General features: G+C 38.4%; 1 long non-coding RNA gene across 2 annotated transcripts; it reads right to left on the bottom strand.

The window, feature by feature from the left end:
• Nucleotides 1–27,926, bottom strand: LOC118454652 (uncharacterized). Of its 2 annotated transcripts, XR_015719439.1 has the most exons (5): nucleotides 27,781–27,926; nucleotides 6,433–6,493; nucleotides 1,178–5,864; nucleotides 695–793; nucleotides 1–427 (listed from the first exon to the last, which is right to left on the bottom strand). It is a non-coding gene; the product is annotated as an uncharacterized LOC118454652 (long non-coding RNA). The 2 variants fall into 2 exon arrangements; XR_004843841.2 differs by having other exon boundaries at nucleotides 695–5,864.
• Nucleotides 27,927–27,987: the final 61 nt, after the last annotated feature.

Below are 27,987 nucleotides of genomic sequence, written 5' to 3'. Positions count from 1 at the left end.
AAATTCTGTGGATAATGAACAGCATATCATTCTAACTTGTTTCCAGATTGCACTAATTGAAAGCAAATTTACAGGTGATCACTAAGGTTAATGGGATCTTCAAGCCAAATCAGTGACAGCATGCTTCTCCTCCTGCAAGTGTCTCTCTCGCTCAGCCCTGGTTCATAAGATTTTCTGTGAAGAGCTGCTGGTAAGGAACTGTTAATGTATGTCAGGCTTTAGAAAAAGTGGCACTTGACGTTATTTGAGAGGAAGACAATGAAACTGCCATTAATCTCTAAGTGGAACATGCTGTTAAATAAGTACAAAACTGGATTCGAAGCACTTTGTTCCATACTCCTCACGCATGTCACTAATTGCGAATAAGACGTGTTCCAGGGTGCATCACTTGAAATGTAATTCACTTCCAAGGAAGCCTTGACGAGTTCTGCAGAAAGAAGAAAAATCATTTAAGGGAAATAGATTGGTATGTGGGTGAGAAGCAAGTTCAGTAAAGTACTTTCGTGCACGCTGCCAATTAAATAGAAAGCTGAATTTCTTGTGGAGTGGATCAGGTTTGTGTGGTGTTCCCTACATGCCTCTGGGTAGAACACTGGCATGCTTGCTGTTTACACCTTTGTGTACTATGAATGAATTATGGGAAATGGAAATAAAAAACAGATAGATTTCCACAGCAGTGCTGGACCACCCCCACCTTGCTCTGCCACCTGTCTTCGCCAAGGAACACAGATTGCGTTTGCTGACTGTGGGGGCAACCTTTCTCCATAAAGTGTCTTCATTTCCAGGCACAGGACTGAGTTGGAAACATTTCACATTAGTCTGCTGACGTCACATGTGGACACAAGCTCGTGTTCATTGCATTTCCCATACCCATTGTTAATTAAGTTTTGGCACTAAATGGCCTCTCTGTGGTAACATGTTAATCTTATTAAAGCTGACACTTACAACCAGTACGCACGTATTTGCATAACCACAAAGCAAATCAAAAACACCAGTTTATGTACTACTGTGTTTCCCATGAAAGCCCCAGCTTCCTGTCATAACAACACAGTCTACATGAATATTTCTCTCAAATAAGAGAGGAGCTTTTAAAAATAGCACACACGCTGCTGACTGGGAAAAACGATTGGCCAGACTCATACTTGTATATATTGAATAAACAGCTGTAATATCTTACTGTGTAACAGCCACTTTAGAAGCTTCATTGGAAAGCTGTAATACAGAAGCAGAGGACAATAGCTCTTTAGCAGAGAAATGCCTAAACTTACAATGAATAAATGTTTATAAATGCCTAAACGTACAACTGCTTTCAAGATCTTAATCTCATGATATCACACGGGCATGCAAGGTGCTATAAGGTGTTCTCCATCATATTAAGACTATCTCTCCACTTCATTACATACTTCATGTCTACGCAGTGGCGCAATGTCTGAGCCTTTGGGCAGAATCCATTCCCCCATCTGCTGAAAGGCCCATGCTTCAGGAGCCCCTCCGATGCCCCTGCCCACAGGCAGGATGTTATAGTCCAGGTGAGTGGCTGTGTTTTTCCATTGAACTGGAGTTTCCACCTCTGGGCGGAGCTACCTCTTTCTACCCACGATCTGCACCTGCTGGTAATTTGGGCTGCCAGTATTTAAGACCAGCGCTGTCAACGAGTTTTTGCCAGCTCTTCTGCTAACCTGCGTTAGTGTGAGGCCACCAAGTCTTTAGCGCTTATTCATGGTTTCTGCTTATGCTTACCTAGTATTTTCTCCCTGTGGTTCCCAGGAATCCTCTGGCACGGCAATACTCACCCACTTCAGGACGCTGGTCTTCAGGATCTACTCTATCATTTGCTGCAAGGCCAGGCACATCCTTCAGCAGCCCCTCCCTCAGCTATCAGCTATGTTTTTTATTTAATAAATTATGGCGATGCCTATGATGTAGAAGTTATCCTTACCTTACCTATCTTTACAATTTTGCAGCTTTTCTTTGTTTTTCCCCCATTCTGTTGCGATCTGGGGATGTGTTTCAGTAAATGCCTATTGGGATTGTGTCAGATGGAATTATGAACACAGAAAAGTACAATTAGGTCTTAATCCACCATGCAATACCATCTGCAATCATATGATTGGCAGTGGCTTAATTTGTCAACATGGCAATGGTGCCAAATACATTTCCAGTGCTATAATCTATCCAGGCAAAGCATACCTGGACAGCAAAACACACTGTCAACCTCAATATTATTTAAGCAGCAGATAGCAGCTCTCTTGACAGAACAAAAGACAGCCAGTATCCCAAGAAAGAGCTTTGAATGTCCTTCAAGAATCCTGAGGAAGTATTCCTGAAGACTACTTAAAAGGATCTACAAGAAAGCTTGCTCAGGAGAGTTCAGGCTGCAACTGTTTTTTTTCCTTCATATAATATATTTTTATGTATGTTTGCACATGTTTCACAAAGTCAATTTTCCTTTTTCTCATTTCCCTACATATATTAAAAAGTAAATATATAATGAGTGTTTTAAGACTTTTGCACAGTATATTGTTTACTGTGCATCGATTCTGTTAAAATAACAGTAGGGAGTAGAGATTTAAATTTCAAAGGCCAAGTAAAAAGCCAGCATCGCATTGTCCAGTTTAAACTGCAGTATGGTGTGGAGTAGAAATATGAATGGATACTACTTTTCAATTATTAAAGCATATTCTGAAAATGTGGTTCACACATTTAACTTTGTGATCCTCCTATGGGGAGGCCAGGTTCCATTTACAAAGTAATTTGTATGTATATTTTAAATTTTGGAAGTAAGGCTTGATGATTGTGCTGTCGAGCGCTTGAGTCATCTCATACGTTACTGACTTACTGACTTGTGCATTTTTAATATTAGTTTGTTTCCTGCATCTGGTCATTTTCCCAAAGCCGGGTTCACGGCAGTGAACTTCTGAACTGAATACAACCGAACAAATAATTCAGTGCGCTCAGAGGCAAAAGGAGACTCAGCATACATCAGAGCGGGAGCAGTGGAAAATAGAAGATGACGCAAACAACACAGCGCGCATCTATAGCTCAGTGTGTGTGTGTCCTGAGATCTGCAAGGATAAAGAAGGAACACTCGATGCTCGCACAGATTGACTCACAACATCTCTCTCCAGTGTGATGTGTGTGTGTTTGTGTGAGGGAGGAAAAGCTGCCGCCACTTATCCTGACTCACTCAGCCCTGAAGTGAGGAAAAAAGTGCTAAAATTAGAGTGAGAGAGGAAAAAAGAAATTAAGAAAAAAAAAAACAAAGGCTTGATTACAAAAATAGCTTATTCTTTTCCTTTTGAGGAAGATGATTCAACTTTGGTGTGAAAATATGAAAGGATGCGGAAGAAGCTGGTAATGAGGGGGTTGATTTTCACAGGGGTGTCCTGTGGATTTTGAATCCCAGGACGGGAGGTGTGAGACCGAAATAGCAGCTTTTGCTAATTGCTGGTTAGCAGTGTTTGTGTTGGTTTAGTTTGTAAGTTGTCTGCTGCTGTTGTGGTTTGACAGCGTCTGTGGGACCATTTCACCAGGTTAATATTACACTACACTGCTACGAGTTCACATTGTATTTTCATGTTTATGTCATATGATGGCTTTAAAGTCTATGATGTACCTTTATTTTTTTTTATATTACGCAGTAGTTTCTTATTATAATGAGGAAATGTAAGTTTAAATAAATACTTTGACATATATGTAAATGTATTTATTATCATTAAAACGATGAAATCTAATAAAAATAGAAATAAAGGGTATATAACACCCCTTCCATTCCATTATCTGTCTGCATTTTCCATATTAGTGTACTGTGATGTCGTGTGTGTGTGAGAGAGTGATGAGCATCCTCAGCGCTGCCACGAGCTTCAGTGCCAGGAAACTTCACACATTGACGTCTTTGCTTAACAGATTGAGGCTGCTACGCTGAGGAGAGCTCACAGTATGATGCTGGCAGACGATGCCAAGTTGTCACTCACAAATGCACATGTATTTGTGTGTGTGTGTATGAGCGTCTCATCGGAGCCATTATGTTAATCCTTACATAGCCATCCTAGGTGCTTTGTTGTTTTTAGATACAGACTGACGCTGTGTGTCGTCATCAGGCTGTGGGGAATGGGTGAAGCCACAACAAAAGTGTGTGGATGAATTACATACATACCAGAAAGGCAGCCTTTACTTACTAACTAGCTGGCATTAGTTTTATAAAGACATTTGTAGCATTTGTTGATGTGCCGGAGTTAATTTCAAGCATAAACTAACAGACATTTGAAAAGCACATATCTGACTTGACTTCACTACATTCACAATTTCTCTGGAGACTCCGCACTGACCTTTCTGTCTGCTGGACATGGCCTTGTCTCTCTTGAGGTTTAAATGTTGCCTGAAAATATCTTTAAGTATCGTTTTTCAACATTTCCAGTTATTTATCAGCTTTGTACTGATTGGCATGGAAAGAAATTATCTGTTTTCTTCATCTTATCCAAATCAGGGTTTGGGGAGGGCTGGAGCCCATCCCAGCTCCCGTAGGGTGAGAGGGTACACCCTGCACAGGTCACCAGCTAGGCTGACACAGAGAAGCAGAGAGCCATTCACATCTGTGGACAATTTAGAATCACCAACTAACCGAAGTCCACTAACTGCATGTCTTTGATCTGTGAGAGCAAGCTGGAGTACCATGGAGGACATGCAGACTCCACACAGAAAGGCCCCAGCCAGATGGTGGATTCAAACCCCAGGACCTTCTGGCTGTGAGGCAGCAGTGCTTCCCACTGTTCCACCATGCGGTCCAAGAAACAAACAAACAGAAACGAATCCATTGTGTTTTATTGTGTTTGTCTTAAAGTTGCAGGAAAAAGTTTGACAGATTTTCTAGTATATTTTTTTAAAGCTTTCTAAATTGTTTTCCAGCTTTTGAGGCAGTTTTTCAATATTTTTCATTGGCTGATTTTTCACTCATTTTCAGTCCATTCCTGGTCCCTGACAATTTTCAGTTTGTTTGTTAAGCCACATAATTCACTGATCTATGAATCAGTGATTTATAATCAATCATAGGCACCTAACTCAAAGGATGAACCAATGTCTACACATAATGGACAGCGTGGCGAGGACATGCTGGAGAGAGTATATTTTTTGGGTAGAACTGGGGACACCATTGGTGTCCTCCTGGATGAGCTGGTGGAAGTGGATATCAGGTCTAAGTTTTATTTATTATCAAAATAAGAACGAACATGATTCACTGCACAAACACAGGTAAGGTTCAACGTGGACTTTGCAAACTAGGACAAATTGGGTTTCTGGTATGGATCAGGCAGTGACCGAACTGGTAGCATGACTGTGGATGCTTAGTGCAGCTATTACATGCACTACTTTGAAAGTTACTTTAATCAGCTTTCTGATTTTAGCATTTGTCTTGTAAGCTTTAAACATTTGTGTTTAATAGTTTTTCTTTCTCCTACAATCCCTTGTCTATGTGTCCCTTGACCTGGATTGGTAGCTGGATAAAAAGGCCTTTAAAGCTGTATTGAATTAAATTACCATTTAGATGAACACTTGGGACATCAAATTCATGTTAGCACTGCCAAGCCACCCACCCAACTGCTGTCTTTAGATAAGAAACACAACATGCAGAGGAAATAGCAGTAATACATGGAAATCATACTGTTAGTCATCAGGGCTTCATCATATTATTCCTTTATGTTATTTCTTGGGCTAAATGTTTGTGGAGAATTTATACCAAACCCTTCTTTGCAAGATTTCTTCCATTTATTAAGGTTTACAGGAATTTGTTTATGCATAGCTCTCTTATTACCTCATTGCAGCATTTCAGTCAGGTTGAGATCAGGACTTTAAATGAGCCAGTGCACCATCTATAAGGGAATCAGAGAATTGTCTTATAGTGATCATTTTCCTCTTGCATGATTCAATATAGGTCAGGCTTAAGAGTTTGGACAGATATATGCTCAAACTTAACTGTAGCGCACTTCTATTGATGACTCAGTGATTGCAAGGTGCCCAGGTTCTGTGGCTGAAGCAGTGCATCAACTGAGAATATCAGTGAACTTGACCTCAAGGCCTCAAGTTTTCTGAAGTTTAAAGCAATAATCTAAGGAGCACGCCTTGGATTTTCAGATTTAGTCTGCTCTGATTAAATATGTTTCTTGCACCCGTGTCTCTAAGAAATAAACTACATCCTACCTAGCTCTTACACGTTCTTGCAAATCCTCCCAAGTAGCCCCCCCCCCCCCAAAAAAAAAATATAATAAATAATTCCAAGTAACTGTAACTCCATTAAATTGGCTCCATTTACAAGACAGAGGACACAACAAAGAGTTAAGAGACACAGGAAATGCGTAATGAATATCTGTTTAGTTTTTTTTGCTTGGTTATAATGTTGTGTAGGCCGTTGTGAATGTTGTGAAGACACAATTATCTTACCTCATCTTATCTGTCTGCTGGGTGGACCTTAGGACAGCGTAAAAAGACACGAATTTAGGATCTAGGAAAGCAAGAGCAAACAACAATTACATACTTTGATTTATGAGAATTGCGTTAGCCTTTGACAAACTAAAGCCAAACATCTTGTGAAAGATCTTTATCCAACCAGTAACATCAAATCAAATGTTCTTTGACTGAAATTTAATTAAGTTCAAAGAGCAATAATCAGATGCATGAGGTTTCCATTTCATTGACTTTATGTTTAAACAACATTTGGATGACATTCAAAAGCAAGCCTCACAAACAAGGCCTTTATTGTTTGGTGCTTAATCTCCAGACGCATTATAAAACCAGTGTTTGTTTCCTTTTGAGTAAGGTATGAAAACCGCCTTGATGTCAGTGTGATGTGTGTGTGACTGCATTGCTTTGTACTGTGCTGATGTAAGGCCTGTCTTCTCAAACAACGCAGTGGCAGTAGGTGCTCTAGTCAAATGGATGGCTGAATCTAGGTTACCACTGCGTCTGGCATCTCAATCACTCGCCTCCGTGCTCGACTAACAAGGGAAATTTCCTCAAGTGTTAATGCTACTTCAAACACTAGCCTGATTTTTCATCTCTTGTAAACAATGTGTTTGGCTTACTCTGTGGCAGATGTATGACTAGTTTCATACTTTTATTCTTTTTAACTCCTAAACACACAAACAGAAAAAATAACTACTGTTAGTCATCTAGGAATGAACATTAATAGCTGAAAGTCAGTTAACAGCTGTTATATAAAATCATGCATGAACTGCAGGACCACTGCTAAATAAATTCAGCACTGTTAAAGGAAGCACTAGGCATCTTTAAGTCCATGTTGGATATCTATATTAACCAAGTTACCCAAGCTCCAATCAAACAAAATCACCAATAAACAACGACTCATGTTTAGATTCTGTTTAAGACATTTGCACTGAAAGTCTGGATCTAAGTTCGATACCTGTTTGACAACTAATATAAATGGACTTTTCTAGTTTGACCATCCACACACACACACACACTCATGCAGCCCATATTTTATGCATAGAGCACCTCTATCTATCACACATCGATGGATGCATCAGTGAAAATTTGGGTTTCAGTGTTTTGTCCAACAACACTTTGACGTGTGAACTTCGAGGGCTCGAGATCGAATCATCATCTTTCTGAATAGTGGAATCCCTGAACCACAGCTGTACAGGAGAATCCGATGAATGTTGGAGTAAATATTGATTATGTCTTACAGTATCAGTGCAAAGTCCTGTTGAGAATCCCTGAGTCAAGGATGCTACCTTGAAATATAACACTGACCTTTTGCATATCAATGACATTTCCATAGCAATGGCATCCTCCAATGGAAATAGCCTGGATGTGTTATTTGAAATAGGCAGATTTCCTAAAATCACCTACAGATTTTTTTTCTCCCTATAGTCTCAGTTTCAGTGCTGTACCCACCTAAGAGATTCAGCACTGACTGAAAATAGCAAAATCCTTATAACACTTCCTGCTACCTGATCATTAAAATATGCAACTGCCACTGAAGCGTTTTGTTTTTATATAGTTTAAACACCTAATAATAGTGTATGTACAGTTAACCTTTTCCCTGCTTTATGCTAAGCTAACTGCAGACATGACACATGAAAATCTATTCTTATGTAATGCTATGGAAATAAACAAACAAATTAAATCTAGAACTACCTTAAAGATATCAACCTGAATATTTTATACCCATTCTGAGGCTTTTGGTGCAAAATCACATCGGCAATCACAAAAAATAACTCATAATGCTACACAGTCACTGTCCATGTTTACTTCCTGCCACTTGCCTCTGTTGTGAACTAACACTTGGTTTTACAAGAAAAGGGAAATGCATAGACATTATTTCTTACTGCATATTGACTGCTACAACTAACTGATTCTGTGAGAAATCATGAGGATTTCTCCTACACTATAGTAAGCTGTCTAAATCCCAATTCCCTGAGCCACATTCCATTGCTCTGACCGGTTTAATGTCACATTTATGGCTGTAACCAGCTTAGTAATTTTATATATACAAGCTGCTTCTGCAAAATAAAGTCTTTTACAGTTTTCAAAATTTCTGTTTTTGATTGTATTCCAACTCTCGTGGTTTTTTAAAGGTCACTGGAGCACAAGCACATCTTTATTATCAAACATTAAGAGGAACAAATTCTGGACCTCACTGATTTCTAAACCCCAGTCATGTCCCTGGCCAGCCTACTTTATAATCAAAGACAGGACAAATACATGCTGGTGAAAGGACATTGAGATTAATAATAACAAATAACTAAATGCAAAGAGGTGTATACGCACTTAGTGAGTGAAAAGGGTGACTGAAGAAGCACTCAGTGCATCATGGGAATCCCCCAGCAGTCTAAACCTTTTGCTGCATGACTAAGGGAAGAAAAGGAAAGTTTTCAGCCTAATCTTAAAATTAGAGATAGTGTCTGTCTCCTGAATCCAAACTGGAAGCTGGTTCCATAGAAGAGGGGCCTGAAAACTGAAGGCCCCTCTTCACTGCAAGTAAGCCTGCAGTGCAAGAGCGAAGTGCTCTAATGACGTGATATGGTACTATAATGGTCATTAAGATAAGATGGAGTCTGATTATTCAAGACCTTGTATGTGAGGAGCAGGATTTTGAATTTAATTCTGGATTTAACAGGGAGCCAATGAAGAGAAGCCAATATAGGAGAGATATGCTCTCTCTTTCTAGTCCCTGTCAGGACTCTTGCTGCAGAAATTTGGATTAACTGAAGGCTTTTCAGGGAGGACAGCCTCATAATAACAAACTATAGTAGTCCAGCCTAGAAGTAATAAATGCATTAACTAGTTTTTCAGCGTCATTCTCAGACAGGGTGTTAATAATTTTGGACATATTAGTTTAATATGTGTATTGAAGAACAAATTCTAGTCAAAAACAACTCCAAGTTTCCCCACAGTGTTACTGGAGGCCAAGATAATGCCATCCAGAGTAAGCATCTAGAATATTTCTAAGATTTTCAGGGCTGAGTACAACAACCACAGTTTCGTCAGAATTTAGTAGCAGAAAATTAGAGGTCATTCAGGTCTTTATGTCTTTAAGACATTCCTGCAGTTAAGCCAATTGGTGTGTGTTATCTGACTTGATGGATAGATAAAGTTGGGTGTCATCTGCACAGCAGTAAAATGTATGCAAGGCCTTCTAATGATAGGGAAGCATGTATAATGTAAACAGAATTGGTCCCAGCACGGAACCCTGTGGAACTCCATAACTAACCTTAGTGTGTAAATTTACATGAACAAATTGGAGTCTTTAAGATAGATATGATTCAAACTACTGCAGCGTAGGACCTGTAATACATTTATTACAGCAATGTTCTAATTGCTGTAATAAAATGTTATGGTCAACAGAATTGAAGACTGCACTGAGGCAGCAAGACAAACACAGAAATGAGTCCACTGTCAGAGGCCATAAGAAGATCCTTTGTAACCTTACCTAAAGCTGTTTCTGTACCATGATAAGCTCTGAAACCTACTGAAACAAATAAGCCATTTGTCTGCGGCTGATCATTTAGCTAGTTTACAACTACTCTTTCAAGAATTTTTGAGATAAGGAATCAAAAAGGATCATATTTAATTTTGACATATTAATTAAAGGTAGGACTTATTTGAGCAGTCTTGTAGGAATGGGGTCTAAAAGACAAACTGATGATTTGGAGGAGGTAGCTGAAGCTAACCGAGAAGGTGCAACTGGAGAAAAAAGGAGTCTAAATAAATATCAATAATACTGAAAGTAGCTGTACATAATAATTTTAAAGTAAACTTCTGTGGCTCCATTTTAGGTCATGGAGTGAGCAGGCGACCACATGCCGCATGTCTAGAAAGCTGTGGACTGGGTTCAAGTCTGACCCGTGGCCCTTCTCCCCTCTCTCGCCACTTTGGCAAAATGCCCCAAAAAATAATGTTAAAAAAACAAAAGAAATACTGAACCGATCAGTTAACTGGCACCAAACCAGTCTTTGCTATATCATCCTTGCAGTGTTAAAATTCTCCTTCTGATATCTGTTGTTTTCAGATGAAATGCCAGCTATTTACAATTCCAGTTGTTATTGCACTTGCATCATTGGTTTGTGCATTGAGATTGCCCTTTTCAATGAAAGTAGGAATAAATGACGACACAAAACCCAGTGTCTATGTCCCTACCCATGAAAAGGGTCATAAGCTAGGCGTGTAAAAGGACAATCATTACCTCTTGTCTCTGTTCATGAGTTTACACAGTGGCTGTGAATACAAATACTGTGTGTTTAGGATGTTGTGAGCGGTAATATAATTGATCTTGCCATATGGGATGCAGCAAAAAAACAAAACAAAACAAAGATTTGTCATGTTAGAATTAGGTTATAGTAAAGATTGAGGTGCAGATAGGAAATCCATTTTGCCCATTACTGTCCTCACAAGCATACAATTGCAAATGTGTGTGAGAAGCACAGCTGTGAGAAGCTGAGACGCTGAACACTGTGGGAAGGTCACAGTGATGAGAGAGAATGCTGGGAGGGATCATCCTGTGCTCGGATGAGCAAGGTTACACAGATAAAGACTGTGACCTTTAATCACTAATGTACCGTCATTCACATGCACGCACTCATGAGCGTGCATGCACATGCATAAACGATTAATTACTTAAGCACACACACAGCTCTAAGTTACTTCAGCACAATGATAATTCTTCTGTGTTGCTTAGCAAAGATTGTTTATTTCGCTGAACGCAATGACCTGCAAATCTCATAGACCCACATTGTATACACAATAGAGCATAGAAAACATATCAAATGTTTAAACTCAGGCATGTTAATATCACATGAAAAATATTAGTTAATGTTGAATTTGATGGCAGCACATCCCAAAAATAAGTTGGAAAATTAACTGGTACTAAAAAGAAACAGCTGGAGGAACGTTGTGCAACTAATAAAGTTGACTGACAATAGGTCAGTAATATGATTGGGTATAAAAAAACTTCTCAGAAGATGAGCAGAGGTACGCCAATCTGCGAAAAAAAACTGCATCTACAAATTGTGGAATAATTTTAGACTTTGACCCAAGACCCAAGACTTTGAAAATCTTATATATATTATCAAATGATTCTGAGAATTTGGAGAAATCCAATCAGGGACAATGCTAAAAATTGATATTGGTTGCTTGTCATCTTCAGCCCTTGAGATAACGCTGCATTAAAAACAGGAATGCTAGGCAGTTTAGCACCAGTGGATGAGTAGGTGGCCCATGGCCAGAAGGCAGCAGCCCGGGTCTGAATCTGACCTGTGGCCCAATGCTGCCTGTCTTCCCCATTCTCTCTTTCTCTGCCTTCCTGTCTGTCTCTACTATCACTATTAAATAAAGGCAAATGCCAAAAAATAATATTGAAAAAAACAAAACAAACAGGAATGTTCTTTTTCAGGCTGGCTGCAGCTCAGGAGGTAGAGCAGGTCATCTACTGATCAGAAGGTCGGTGGTTCGATCCCTGGCTCCCGCTATTCTGCATGCCAAACATTCTTGGGCTAGATATTAACCCTAAATTGCTCTCCGATGCATCCATCGGAGTATGAATGTTAGTTAGTAAGCACTTAAAATCATAGAAGAAAGTGAATGTGGCATGTTGTAGAGCTTGGAGTACTAGTAGAAAAGCGCTATATAAGAACTTACTTTTTTCGAGTAAAGTAAGGCATTACTATTGCAAAAAAGGTAATTAGATTACTGTTACTTTCCCGTAAGCACGCTGCGTTACTGCGTTACTAAAACCGTGATTTTTTTGCGAGCGTGTCTCATGACAATGACATAAGCGAGTGCGATGTTCGTGGCAACAGCTGTGTGCAGATCAACAATGGATAATATATTGAGTGCGGGAGAGAGTATGAGCGTGCAGCGTTTAAAGCGTGGAAGTACTGACCTTACTTTTTTTTTCTTCCACGACCGCTGCTGCACACCTGCACCAGGGTAAACCTCCGCCTGCCCCACTCCTGCTAAACAGGTGAAAATAGAGCAACAGGACCGCTAGTCTTTGATTTTATTTATTTTCTGCTGTGTTTTACTTGCATCTATTTGAAAGAGTGAGTGTAAACACAAAAACCTATTTTATTTCATGTGCTGGAATGTGCAGAAAATAGGTTTAAATGTTAAACAAATTTGAGAAATTTGAGAATGTTGCATATAATTAAATTTTTGCTTGATGCATAAAGTTAAAAGATTAAAACTAATAAAACAAGTTTTAAAAAGAGACTTTTTCAGTTGATTACATTTTATATGATGGAAAAAGTAGAATTGGGCTGAAAGATCTATCGCCTTATTACCTATTCAGGGTGTAAATCATGCTATAAAAAGTAACTAAGTAACTAATTACTTTTGAAAATAAGTAATCAGTAAAGTAACAAGATTACTTCCTTCGGGAAGTAATCAGTAATTAGTTACTTTTTCAAGTAACTTGACTAACACTGGAAATGACTGCATGGCCTCAGGAACACTTTCAGAAATCACTGTATGTGAACACAGTTCAATCTGCCATCCACAAATGCAGGTATATACGGGTGTTAGGGCAACATGTAATGTCATCCAGATGATGTCATTTTCAGGGAAGGTTTTGCATATTTCAGCAAGACACCGCAAAACCACATACTGCAACTATGCACGCCTCCATGATGGACCATCGGAGCACATGCAGCAAAAGACTAATCGCCCCGAAATGCAGAACTGACCGCCACAGGAAATCCTTTGTGCCGGTGGCAATAAGACTGTACAACTCTTCCTCGCTCTGTAGGTGATTTTCTTGAGGATTAATAGCAAAGTTATTCTGTTTCCATTCAGACCGTGCAATATCACCAAACAGTTTTTCATCGAATGTTTGTTTCATCTCCACATCATAATGCTGCTACTCTCTTTTATTCATTTTCACAATACTATGCCACTTTTAGAATCACCTGCACTGATAGCTAAGCTATTTATTTTTCAGGATATAGTTATATTGTTACTTGTTATTGTTGATATTATATTTTGCACTATCCTACTGGATATTACTGTATACTAGTATTCTATTGTACATATTGTATATCTTATTGTCAGTGTTGGGGAGTAACGGAATATATGTACCGCCGTTACGTATTTAAAATACAAAATATGAGTAACTGTATTCCGTTACAGTTACCGTTTAAAAAGGTGGTATTTAGAATACAGTTACTTTGTTGAAATAAATGGATTACACGGCGGTACTTCCCTGTTTCATATTGTGGCGGGTCAGGACTGTTTGGGTTTTGTTTGACAGCTACGTTCTGTCGTTCCAGGTGGCAGCGTTACGGTTGCCATGGTTACAGAGTGACGCTCTCGCTCTGCGTGTTTCCTGAGTGAGAGAGGCCTTTTTGTTGTTGTTGTGCTAAGCTAATAGGCAGAATGCTACCGGTATAGCTCTAAAGAATGTAGCATCATAGGCAGTGTAGTCCGTGCTGCAGGGAGAATGGACTGCCATACACGTTATGTGTCTGTGAGCGAGGGAGGGAGAAAAAGGAAAAGTACGAGCTGTCATCGAGCAAAAACTGGAGCTGGAAGCATGTAAATATAATAATAACCACTGCAGCCAAGAAGAGAGCCTGACGAGCCCAGTTGTAAGTAAGCTATTAAGACTCGACTGTACACCGTGTTCGTGTTTTCCTCCAAAAACAATAAGTTCAGTTGGAGCAGCCTTTCAAGGCCTCTCTCTGTCTCTCGCTAGCAAGTTGACCCACACAACAAAGTAAAGCTATTTTTCGGCTACGAGCCCGACACAGAACCCACCATATTAGCCGCGGACTTTCAGTAACAGTAATAAACCACACAGCAATAGTACATTCACGTAGTTGTAAACAGCATGATAATATATTAAGTAATCCAAAGTATTCAGAATACGTTACTCTCATTGAGTAACGTAACGGAATACGTTACAGAATACATTTTGGGGCATGTATTCTGTATTCTGTAATGGAATACATTTTAAAAGTAACCTTCCCAACACTGCTTATTGTATACGTTCCTCCGTCTCTCTTGCTGCATTGAGCATGTGTATGACAAAAGAATTTCCCTCGGGATAAATAAAGTTCTTATCTTCTTATCTTATCTTATTAGATAAGCTAAGATAATCAATCGTGGCTCAAGAGTTGGGAGTTCACCTTGTAATCGGAAGGTTGCCAGTTCGAGCCCCGGACAGACTCGGTCGTTGTGTCTTTTTAAGGATCATGAAATCAAAATAAAATGACAAGGAAGAACCAAGTCTGTTAGTCTTTTTTGTCTTCTTTTTCAGGATCATATGACTCTATAGAATTTTCTATCAGACAATAAAGGAACATGTAACATTCCTTTGGCTAAAGTTTAGTAACTGTAACTTTTAAGTTCTCTTGTGTTTGAAGACTAGACTGAAAGTAGAGGGGTGGCTACCTGTCCCAACTTTTCTGACACGTGTTGCTGCCATGAGATTGATTACAGATTGCATTTTTTCTATAAACTACACAGAATCACAACATTTTTAGATTTGGAGTTCATGTATATATTTATATTGTGGCAAGCTGCAAAATGTTTTGCAACAAAGGACTCACACAAAGATTGAGAATGCTGTTATACCCCAAGCAGACAGGGCACACTCTTTGTTAAACAGTTCAATGTACTACACTGTGCTTCAGAGGGTCAATAACCCCGCACATAAACTCACTCATGGTATAACATCTCTTTCCATCAAACAACAATTGTCAGAGAACTTAACAGTATCTTCCAAAACACCATGAAATACAGTTTCTGAACCACAGAATTCTGCTGTTAGCATTGTTATAGCTACTTTTTTTTTTTTAACCCATTCAATGTTTTCTATATCACGGATGCTTAATTTGATATGGTAAAATGATCGTGGGACAGACATGCTTAGAATTGGAACAAATTTAGTAACTGTTGAGTAAAAGACTCTCATGGAAATAAATGAATAAATTGAGCTTGTTGCTGACCCTCTGACTGGGACGGCTGCTTTACTGTGACAAATGTTAATTAGTCGTCCTCAGATCCTCGCTTCTTAGAAATTTGGAAATTTTTGAAGAAGTAATACAATCAAAGTCCTTATTGAAACAGTCTTGCTATTTGGGGGCCATCATATTACATAAACCTGCATATGTAGAATCACCAGTCTGTTAAAAGAAACACATGTTTTTGACATTGTCCCAAAGGTTTAAAATTGTTTTAAATGTCACAGATTTCCTTCTACTATGTAACATTACACCACCTATAGCTTTAATCCAGACATGATCAAGGGTTTTGGCTCATTCCACCAGTACACTGGACAAATTTGTGTTATAGATATATAAAAAAAAAAACTACCTGCAGGAACTACACCACAATTCTTAGAGGAGCAATAGTATACTGTGGCAGTTAAATAACTAAACAGATAAAAATGAGACAGTTCTGTGGGATATGTGTTAGAAAAGGAAAATATCATTTCCTTCCAGGCAAATGGCAAATAAACTTCCTTTCTTACAATACATACAGAGAAGAGCTCCATGAAGCTCCAACTGAGCATTAAAATAACAGTTGGCAGTTTGTTTTGTAACAGACCGATGAAATGACACATGATGTTCAGGCAACCTTTCGATAATAACACACTTGTTAGAAAATCTTGTGTTTTCCTCCTATAAACACATGATACCAACGGCTACAGAAGCTGTTGTGAAAATTTGCTTTAAAGCCAGTTTCGTTTTCTGTTTTTCTTACATTTTTTTCCTAAATCTTTCTTAAATTTCTTTATATTGTGATCAGTTCCTACCCTGTAAAAGAATACTTAAAACAACAAAACTAAGTAATAAACTAAACTGAATTATTATGGTTATTATCTTTGTGGCACATTTCGACTGAAAGCATTCTTCAAAGACTTTGTTTCATATTGGTGCAGTTGCTCCACATCCATGATATGAATCTCCCACTCCATCACACCCCCAAGCTGCTTTTATTGAATTAGGATCTGGAGACTGTGGAGACCATTTGAACAGCCCACACAGCAGTATAGTGTCACCAATATCTGATCTAGCTTTTTGTGTCAGGATTGGTATGATAGCTGATCAAGTATTAGAGTGGTCCATCCCTAGTTCCCAACATGCAACAACCAATAACCAGTGTTGATGAAGAGACTGTCGATGTAACATTCTGCCTTTCTTGGTCAGGCAGCCTCTGAGGAGCCCAGTGGTGTGTTCGTTGGCTCATCGTCTTGTTGTTGTTGCTCTACGCACAAACAAGATATGATGGGATGTTGGGATAGACGTGATGACCCCTTTCCTCTCCTCTACAAAAAACAAACCTCACACACACATATACACAGTCACAGGAAATCACAAATGCCTTCACCTTTTCTGAGTCTCCCAAACACAAAGCGAGCAGATGAAGAATGTGGTTATGAAACCAGAGTTCAGGTTTCTATTTGTCTGATTTCTTCTGATTCACAGCCTGAGCCACTCTCTTCTTATTGATCTGCCAGCAGTTGTGATCATGAAGCTGTGATTCCTACACTTTCTTCACAATAGCTGATGCTGATATATATAAAATGAAAGAAACCCAAAACATTACATTGGCTCTAATCTGAGGTGGTGTTACTTTATGATTTCAGAAGCTGGTAAAGCTAATGAACATAAACTGGTGCCATCTTAATTCAGCCCAGTCTCAGATGCTCGATAGGCTTATAGAAACATATGACATGGTAAACATGCTCTTCCGTTACCCTCCAACCTGTCACAGCAGATGGCTTCACCTCCCGCATTCATGCTGCCTCTTCCTGTTAAAAGTGAGTTCTTCTTCCCCACTGTTGCCAAGTGCTTGCTCATAGAAGTCCTCTCAAATATTTTAGGGCCTCTGCCTTGCAATGATTACTGCTGTCAGCTGACACTGTATAAATAAAAGTAAATAGAGAAAACAACAAAAAGAAACAAGTGTTCTGCTGTTGAAATGTGCATAACTATTGGAACTGTGGTAAAAAAAAGATTTTGAATAAGCTTGTTGGTAGTTGAAGACATTAGTCATCTAACTTCAAGTTAACAGGACTTTGCTTCTTTACATAGACTGTGACTGTGCACTAAAGCCAAACAAATAGTTTCAGTCTCTAATCCTAAGCAAACAAATGACAGTAAAACAAATAGAGAAGATCCCAGATAGCACACAGACTTCTGTCTTTTCAGTGGAAGCAGTATAATTGTGCCACCTCCCAAAACACTCCCTACTTCTTACGAAGAATTCACAACTCCCAGGCTATGTTTTGTAGTCTGTCACAGTGGTACTCTAAAGTAGGAAAGCTTTTCCCCCCTCATCATATCATTTTATTCTGTTGTGTTAAGTGTTCAGTTCATATACAGAAAGAAAATAGTAACAGTAACAAAGTAGATATGTCCACAACACTAGTAAACTGGTGCTGTAGTGTGTTATTTGACCAGTTACTGTAGAACTTGCCAGAGTCATCGTGACGTATAGTGTAAAGCATCTCGGATTATGCTGTCAATTTCTAAACTGAAAGCTGAGAACACGATGTGAAACATGTCACGTCAAGCCTGATGACGGTTGATGTGAGAGACTGTCGACAGTAAACAGTAACCAAGAAGAGAAACAAGACAGCTTGGTGGCAAACTGTGGAAATATTTCTAGCACTTTTGGCAACCAGCTTTTAATATCTGACCGTTTGATCAGTCAGATATCAGTTCACGACAGAAAAAAAACACATTATTCAGTATCCTATATACTCAAAACTGTAGGTAATTTATAGGTTTGATTAAGACTTCACAAACTGTTCTGTTGTTACTTATTCCCTGCCTGGTGACATTTACAAAGACATTTAAACAGACTTAAAGGGCCACTCTAAGCATTCCAGGCCCAGAAAGGGTGTGAATTTCATGCTGTGAATAAAAAAGACTCTTATAGGAGATATGTACCACAATTACAGGAAGCCATGATACGAATAGATTAGAGAAAAGCTATTAAAACAGTCTCAAGTTCTTAAAGCCAAATTATAGAGAATAACATTATGACGTTATACTGTTCCTGTGTATTTACTCTGTTTGTACAGTACACTAATGACCTCAGTTTGGATTATAAGCCACACAAATATCTTTTTATGACACATCAACACAACAGTCCTTACTACAACACAACAACAAGGAAGGATATTGGAGTTAATGAAAGTTAACTTTGTGTTTTTATTGTAATACCTGCACTGATTTACTGAACTCTGTCCACTTAGATATATGCCCTCCATACAATCGTAAGTAAAAAGGCTGAAGCTAACACTGAAACAATATTTGATGCTTTTTAAGGCATGCATATTTTTGACTTTATAATAAAAGTGTATGTTGTGTGTACTATTTCCAGTTGAGTAATGGATAATTTGCTCGTTTGTTTGGTGACGTCACTCTGTTTTCATAATAACAAGACAGTATGCTGGACGTGCTAACATGCAGGTCTGCACCGATGAGCAGCAACATCAGCCGAGGTAAGCAAGCGTTTTAAATGTGGTGCTGACTAAAACTGAAACTGTTATGGAAATTAGGTGATTTCAACTATAATTTTAATCCAAAAGCAGAAAAATCAGAGCCAAAAATGAACCTGTATTTCAGTGTTTTTTTCCCATTGCTTGTTATGTAGCTATGTAGATAAATACGGCATTAATAATTTAAGAAATCTCTGTATGTTGGTCCAGGTGTTGCCTACAGCCTTCCTGTTCTGCACAGCTATGTTTTATAGAGGCTCAATACCATACAAAGAAACAGATAGTGTGTCTTTACAGCTGTCCTCTTTTCCACATATCCTCTTGAAAGCCTGCATGTGATGCATTTAAGGCACATTGTTGGGTAAGTTTTTAGTAACAAAAAAAGATATTTCAAATTATTTTAACTATTCCAAAATAACTAAAATTAAAATTTGCATGGATTTAACAGCATTACTTATGTTTACATAATAGATGAAAAAAAATGTAGTGATCATCTTCTGCTTTGACCTCTTGGAGTTTCACAAAATGTACCAAACCAGACCAAACCAGGTCTGACCAGTGAGGTTCAACACTGGTCTGATTGTACAGCACTTCTAAGAAACCTGTCATAAACACTGCCCTTTCAGCAGAGCTGCAATCCTCCGTTGTCCAGTCTCAAAGCTGATTTCTTTGAAAGTACAAGGCTCTCATAAGAGATTGTTTCAATCTTAACTCTACTTGCATACATTTCTCAATCTGTTTTGCAGCGTGTAAGTCACGATAATGACTGCAAGATAACTTGTACGTGATGATAACGATGGATGCTGGCGTCACAGCTCGAGAGGCACACGATAAAATCATTCAACACATGGTACGTGTTTGTCATGCTTAAGGACAAGGCAATAGATAATGAACACTCCTATACAATTAGGCGAAGACCAAACATGAACACACCCACATGCTGGACTGGCCTCGTGCAGCTGCATCACATTCTCAGGCAGCTCCCTTTATTGCTGTAAAAGTGACAATGATGTGCAGCTGTTTTCCAACAGCTTATTGCAGCAATGATGGCTGTAAGGCTGAAATGCACGTTCACACAAATGAACAAAAATATAGCCTCTTACATTCTCCATGCAAGCAGTTCTTTTTTGTAGTTTTCTAATTTTTGTCATATTTTGTTATTTGCCACAGTGTAACACAACCCTGCCCGTGTTCAGCACATAAATGCTCAGATTTTTACCCAGTAATTGCATCACTTCATGACAATTTAAAATGAATCTGTGATACACTGTGCTCTAAAAAAAGGTTTTCATAACCTTAAATTGAAATAAACAAAATAAGTCTAAAAAGAACAATAACCACAACAAAAGACCTTTAGGGAAAAAAAGAATAAGAGCATTAATATTAATAAAGCAGTTTTATCGCACTGTAGTCAACAATGATTTGTTCAATTTTGTTTTCGATTTGATGTCATAACTTTTGCTTCTATTCTATGATGATGGCTCCTTTGGAACTATTTCCCCTTCTTCACATCTCTTTCATTCTCTTTCATTTCTGTGTTGCTCTCCTCATCTCGTGCTCTCGTTCCTGATTGCATCTTCTGTCTCTTGTTCTGCTCATGAAAAGTTGAATTTCAATTGTTTTTCAGCTGATCAGTAACCATATTCACATTATTTATTGATTTTTTTTTTATTTCCGCAGACTAAAAGTGACCATATTATTCCCATGCTGCTGTAATGTTCAGGGAGCAAAAGGCCACAGTTACAATGCTATTTAACTGTCTGAAAGGTCTTCTTGCTTCCATCTATATTAAAGGTTGATGGACCAATCCAAATATTGATACTGGTAGTGGTATTTGATCAATACTAGATCAATATGTTTGATCCTATGTAGCCCACAGAATTGTGTTAAATTAATATTTATAAATTTTTTTAGAAATGAAAAAATACACCCCAAACATGCACTATAAAACTGTCTGAACCTTTTTATGTTGACTGTCATGTCTGTTGTAATTATAGTAAATAAAAGCTGAACAAAAGTCCTTTAGAGACTGGCATATTTCTCCAAAATAAATAAAATAGTTAAAAAACAGTTTCAAAATGCATGAGCTGTAAAATGTGTTTGTTGTGTTAACTAATTGTATTGGAAAGTAAAAAATCACAGTCATTTAGTGGTCATCAAAATCTGTTCAGAATTCAGAATTTACAAAGTGATGATGATTAATCTCATAAGTCATATAATCAAACATATCGGTATCGTGAACTTGTGATCTCCTTGCCTTTGAAATCATTGCTTCAAAGATGTGAACCAGGTCTGCGACCACTCAGGGTCAGTAGGTCTCATAGTGACTTTGGTAAATGAAGACAGCAATAAAACGGCAATAAGAAGGCATCAGCCAGTTATCGGTCTGAGATTGAATGGAGTCAAGTTGGCTATTACAAGCAATCTCTTTGTGATAATACAGTGATTAGCTGAGATAAACTGGCAAAAATCCCAAACCTGTTACCATCTAAAAGCACGGAAATGTACAAAAAACGAAACAAAATTACAAATATCCAACTAGAACCTCATGGATCTACGGAAGCGTAGAGCTGCCACCCAGGCAAAAGAAAAATACAAGTGTATCACGTTATAACGTGAAAGGTTTATTGTTCTAACAAGATACTTTTCCTGTTTGTACAATATACTTTTCACGTTTGAACAACATAATATTACGTTATTACAATATACATAATTATCACGTTTGTACAATATCGTACAAACGTGATAATTATGTATATCGTACGAACGTGATAATTATGTATATTGTAATAACGTAATATTATGTTGTTCAAACGTGAAAAGTATATTGTACAAACAGGAAAAGTATCTTGTTAGAACAATAAACCTTTCACGTTATAACGTGATACACTTGTATTTTTCTTTTGCCTGGGTGGCAGCTCTACGCTTCCGTACGGATCTGAAACAAAAACACTTCCACAAATGAAGACTTAGTTGCTGCAGAATGATGACTTTACTTTTATATAAACATTTAACTACAGTACAACAACATGACAACCCAGTCAGCAACCAGTTTGCAACTAAGTGACTTGAGTTCCCTACTGCAAATATCTTTTAACTAGTTTTAAGTAACAAATTAATGAAGTAACAGAATTTCACTCGCTGAAACTAAACCACAAAATTATTGGATAGTCTTGATCTCACAACAAGCCCTAAAAGGAATCACATGATCTATTAACAATGCTCCAAAAGGCACCAATCCGGTCGTTAAGTCTGACGTCACTAGCCGTGTCTGGGCCTAAACTCCGCTGCAGGTCCATATATCAAACGATCACTATGGCATTACTGAGAGTTGAAAAACTGTCTAAAGTCTTTCATTTTTAATAAAATGATCAGCGTTCTGCTTTACCAGGTGTAACAATTGAGTTTAACATCCAGGCATCCATGAAAACAGAATTTATGACATTTAACGGAGTTAGAAGTTAGCAGGAAGTTAGCTCGCTAGCTTCTATCTAAATACAATATAGCATGTCCTGACTGCGGGGTTTTGGAAACAAATTAAAACGTACAGCTTTGCTATCACTTCCAACATAAATGAAGACAGAAAACTAAACAGCAGTGACGTTTGTAGGGTTACTGAAGTTTGGCTAGCTGTAGCTAATGATGTGCTACGTGACTGCTAGCGACACAGCTATGTTAGCATAATATAAACAAGCTAACTTTTTTTCCACTCGATAAAAGTTAACGTGAGTGTTCTCGGTCAGGAACAAATGTAATCGCATGGCAGGATGCTGTAAAAGGACCAAACTTCAGCCAGGAGAACAACTGAGATAATCCATCCACAATACGAGGTTAGTCATTCATTCTGCTGCATGGGCTGGGCTGTAGTTACATCCTAAGGTTTTAAAAACTGAGCTTAAATAAATGATTAGCGGTAATAAAAGCCGAGAGAGGTCAACAGTGATCACTGACTGTTTTAGGAGCTTTTTGAGATTAAATTGAAGAAAATACAAAACATTAAACATGTTAACAACACAAAAGCCATATTAAACGCAGACTACTTTAGGCCTGGAAGTAGGATTCGTCACGTCATCACTTAACGACCGGATAACTAAAATCTAGTAATGACGTCCAGTTTAATAACTTGAAGTAGCAAAGTCGAGGCCCAGCAGGTGCCACTTGGCTCTAGCTTCCTGTATCTGGACACCTGTCAGTCAACATTACAACAAGTCATTGATTCAATTACTGTATATGAGATGGGTTGCAAAGTGACTTGTAGACATGCGGAAACTACAGGCAGGTTATAGTAACTCAGATTGACAGTTACATGCTAGCTTGTATTTTGTGGCACTCCCCAAAGTCAGGTTTGTTGCCACAACTACTGATTAATTAATGGTTAAAAAGTTGTCAAAAACTGATCTTTTGGCAGCTCTAAGTGTTATAAAATGGATATTAATATAGACGCAAGAGGACCCATTAAAACTTGTTTAAGGACACTGGGGAAAGCTATATTTCTTCCACTCAGTTCACACTGTTATTTCATTCTCATTAACAGTTGGAAAGTCCAAAGTAACAAACATGAATGTCAGAAATGTATCATTTAAATCCACAAAAAACAAAATAACTAAAACTAAGCTTTTTGGCTTTTCAGATATTTTCTGAGGAAAATGCTTTTAACATGTTTGTTTTGAAAGTAGCTGCAGAGTAAACTTGGAGGCTTTTCTGTGGCGTCATTTACACCTTCATAAATTATTTCAGAGAAAATCAATTATTATTTTCCTTTGTAGTATAAATCTTTTATATATGTTGTATAAATAATTGCTGTACCCCAGATGTTCTCCAGATGTCAAATAAAAGCCACAAGGATTCTTATTTTCTTTTTGTGTCATATCCTGGTCAGTGCATCCTGTCTCCAGGTTTTCCATCTACAAGGGAGGAGATTTGTTTGCCAGTTGGCTGTTTTTATTGATGATTCACAGGTTAATTCTGAACTCTGTCAACAAAGAAATCATAGCACCTCAGCGATTCCATTGTAAGTAGTTAAGCTGGATATTTTATTAGGCTCTAAATCAGGGATGTAAGACTCATTTTATATTGTGGGCCACATACAGCCCACTTTGATCTTAAGTGGGCCTGACAAGTGAAACTGCCCTCATTGAACTAAACGTGTATAATTTAATATGAAACAAGTTCAGTTTCATGAGTTTGTCTCAGTTTCTTTACATAATTAATGTGTAAAAAGACAGAAAAACATCTGGTAGTACAAACTGTCCTCCATTTATGAAAGACAAATTTTTTTAACAAAGAAACTGTACACCCGCTATCATAAAAACACGATTTTCTAGTGTAAAATAGGAACTTTTCTGTCATTTAATTGTTTATCTATTGCTTAACTACTTTGGTGTAGTGTGAATGGCAATGCAGATGGACTCTTTATCAACAGAAAAAGCTGCAAAACACATGAAACAGGAGTTAAAAGTTCAGAAAGTACAAAATCTAGGTACATTTTCCAAAGCCTTCCAGCAGGTTGGTCTTTGTCCGGCCAGATCTGGTCTTAACTGCATTCAGGATATTATTTTCCAAGAACTTTTCTCCCTATTTTACTTCACAGAATTCAGCGTGCTTCTATTTCTCTGCAGCCTGTTTCAGTGCACCATTAAAGTGGACTGCTGACGAGGTCGCTGATGCATGCAGTGACAGGAGCAGGTAGAACCGAAGCATTAGCACGAACACGTTAATGTGAAATGCTGAACATTTGATTAATTTCACACATTTCTCCACACTCACACTCTCAGAACTGCTGTGAAACATCATTAAACTTGCACCTGAAAGACACACTTCTGTACAACTTTATTGGTTTTCCACTGAGAATGATAAAGATTAGAGAGAGAGTTTTAGAGAAAACTTTGCAGAAAAAAAACAAACTTGCTTTCAGTTTATAGTGGCTACAGAGCTGATGCTTGTTATTGGTCTATTCAGTGTTATCTCTGCATTGTGGGTGAAAACATTGCATTCAGATACAGATTTCAATATCACAAGAGATCCTTATAAGATATATCTCCTTATATATATCTAATCTGTACTTGATGCATATTTAAATGTGAGTATCTGCACTAAATCTCTAAGTGAGTTTCATTGCAGAAGAAGGCGGTGCAGCATTAGTCAAACCTCAAAGCACTGTACAATTATGTGGACCATCCTTAAAATTCAGACACTTAAAAATCCCCTTTTTCACAGACCACTTCTTCATGTTAAGCAGGCAACATTATTTCATTGGTATCTTGTGACTTGCATAAGTGAACAGAGCATATGATGGGAAGTAGATGCATAGAGATTAGAGAAACAGGCTTGAGGTCTGATTTGAAGGGTCAATCAAAGGCCCGGCTCAAGTACTGTTTCTAATAAGAAAAGGAACAGTTTGTTAACTTGTTAGCTGTATTTTATCAGATGATACGGACATGTAACATAAACTCACAACACAATACAACTCACCTGATAGGGATTCAAAATGTACAATACAAAATAAGCAAAAGATTAATGCAAAAAACCCCGCAAATAGAAGAAGTACACTAACTGCCAATACTCAACTTTAAAAGACCCTCAGAAAACTCGAAGACATAATTCACAAGATCAAGAAAGTCTGGCTCTTTGGAGGCAAATTATCAAGAAGTGAGGGGTGGCTCAAGATGAGCTGGCAAACTGGTAAAGCAATGATAATAATTACATAATTAAACGTTTAATGATCTGCATGGTGTAAAACTGCCGTCGGCAAAAGGATGCCATTTTCAAAATAGCAATCTTGTTACAGTTTCAATTTCAGGATCAAAAACCAGAGACAAGCTAAAGTAAAGAGCACTTTGGAGAGTCTATATTATAATACCCAAGTGTAACAGGGAGCACTCGAGCTATTATAATACAGTACTTCAAATAATACCTATGCAACACAAAGCCTGCCTTGCAAAGTATAATCACTGAACTGAAGCTTAAGTACTGTAGTGTCTCTTTTCTGGTTGCCCCTGGCAGCAGCAAGCAGTGGAGTTAACAGCATGTGTGTGTGTCTATTCAAGGACAGCAGCTTTTATAGTTAATAACTGTCAAGTCACTAACAACAGCTGAGAGTGGATACTGAAGAGACGCTCAGTCATCGTGAAAGCCAGTGCGCTGAAAGAAGACAAGGCTGGAGCTGTCAGGAGGAGAGTTGACACTTCAAGACCACGTGTCGGTGTCAGCCTGACCTGTAGTAAACGTCAATGATTGTGCATTTTTATTACCAGTGATGCACAGCATGACAATATGCTGATTTACACAAGAATGTGCTGCAACAGTCACGGTCAACCTTTCTCTGCACATGTAAACATGCAGCATGTGGGTTGTAGGATATCCTGGCCCTGCCTGCGAAACACTCCGTCTGCAGTTATTTACTGAAGGCTGAGTGCCAAACTAAAAGTTACTGATTAATCACAAACAATCGTTTAGTTACGATGGAATATTCCAGAATTACCAAAACATGCAGAGAGAGCCAGAAAAACAAACCGGTGGAGACTTGACCTAGTGAACTGAATACTTGTTGTTTTTTAAGCTGTTATACGTGCTGCCAGTTAATCCCATAACATTGCAGATATTGCATTTAAGAAGAATGCATTTATGTGTATCATTACCTTTTTTTTATTATTTAGAAACAGGTAATATGAAAATGTGAGCATTCTCCATTATAAGTAAAACTACTTTTCTAACAAGAATTAAACTCCTCTCGGAGGTTAAGGGCGATACTGAAACGTCATGTTTAGCATGATGACATGAGCACTTTTTTATAGGTCATGTGAGCTGATGTTATCCTGATGAAATCAGCAGTCAGCTGACGTCGGCAATGATAGTATGGAAATCCCCAACAATGACATCGGCATTGTTTTCATAGATAATTATTGCTGATGTCAGCATTATATCTGTGAAGGTTCTCAGTCATTCAGGTCATCCTAGTCAAAGGAGCTTGGAAAGAAAAGCGTCTGGACTTCTTTAAGTTTCCTTGAAGAAGTTGCACCTCTCATCAGAGAAGCTTCTTCAGTTCTAAGAGCAACCGGTGGAGAGTCCCATCAAGGTGGCTCTTCTATGTTGTGTCATGCGTTTATAAAGTGGTTGTTTGGTCTCTCAAGACAAGACTCGGCTGTCCATCTGCATCTAAAGGACAAAGGTCACTCTTTCGAGGATGCCAATATCCACATTTTGGAGAGTGAAGACAGATGGTTTGAAAGAGGAGTGAAAGAAGCCATTTATGTCCACTGTGCGCGACCATCTTTGAACAGAGGCGGTGGTTTACGACACCAACTGTCTGCCATCTATAATCCAATTTTGAGATCCCTTCCCAGACGCCTTAATGCCCACTCACATCCTGGGTCTTCTGACCTCAGCAAATCACATGATATCCTGGGGCTAGGTTTCACAATGAGCTCACCCGAAACCTTGGCTTGTTGTGACCCACACCCGTTTTCACACCTTGGCTCTTGTGATCAATAGGGGGTCCATGACCGTCTTGGGGGACACTCCAATAGGACTTAAAACCTGGGGCTCTTCACTAGTTGCTCTTAGAGCTGAAGAAGCTTCTTGGATGGTGAAACATCTTCAAGAAACCTAAAGAAGACAAGAAGCTTTTCTTTTACTTTTAATAATTATAATTCATTTTAGTGTTATAATTCGCTTGAAGCACAGGCAGAGTGGTTTTCAGTCACTGGTTTATTTGAAGACTTCTCTCCAAAGCCACCACAGCATTAACAAAATAAAACTCAACGTAAGACACAGCACCAAAAATAACACTGTACAACAAAACACGATAAATCAATAAATACCTCGTTGGCTGCATGCTGCAAAAAGGGGATTAGCTGCCGTTCTTCTAAGGTTTCCTTTAACCGTGTGTAGTTAAAGTCCATCCCACTTAACATGACTTTCATTAAAGACCATTCTTGCTGCGGGCTTACAGGTGTTTTCCCCTTTTTTCTCCTTTTATTTTTCCCAAAAAGGAAACTAGCGTGACTTGTACGCATGCCTGACCTTCA

This window comes from Neolamprologus brichardi, chromosome 8 (assembly GCF_056152115.1).
Source record: "Neolamprologus brichardi isolate AB-2024 chromosome 8, ASM5615211v1, whole genome shotgun sequence".
NCBI classification, from domain to species: Eukaryota; Metazoa; Chordata; class Actinopteri; order Cichliformes; family Cichlidae; genus Neolamprologus; species Neolamprologus brichardi.
This window is presented reverse-complemented; position numbering and strand designations above follow the sequence as displayed.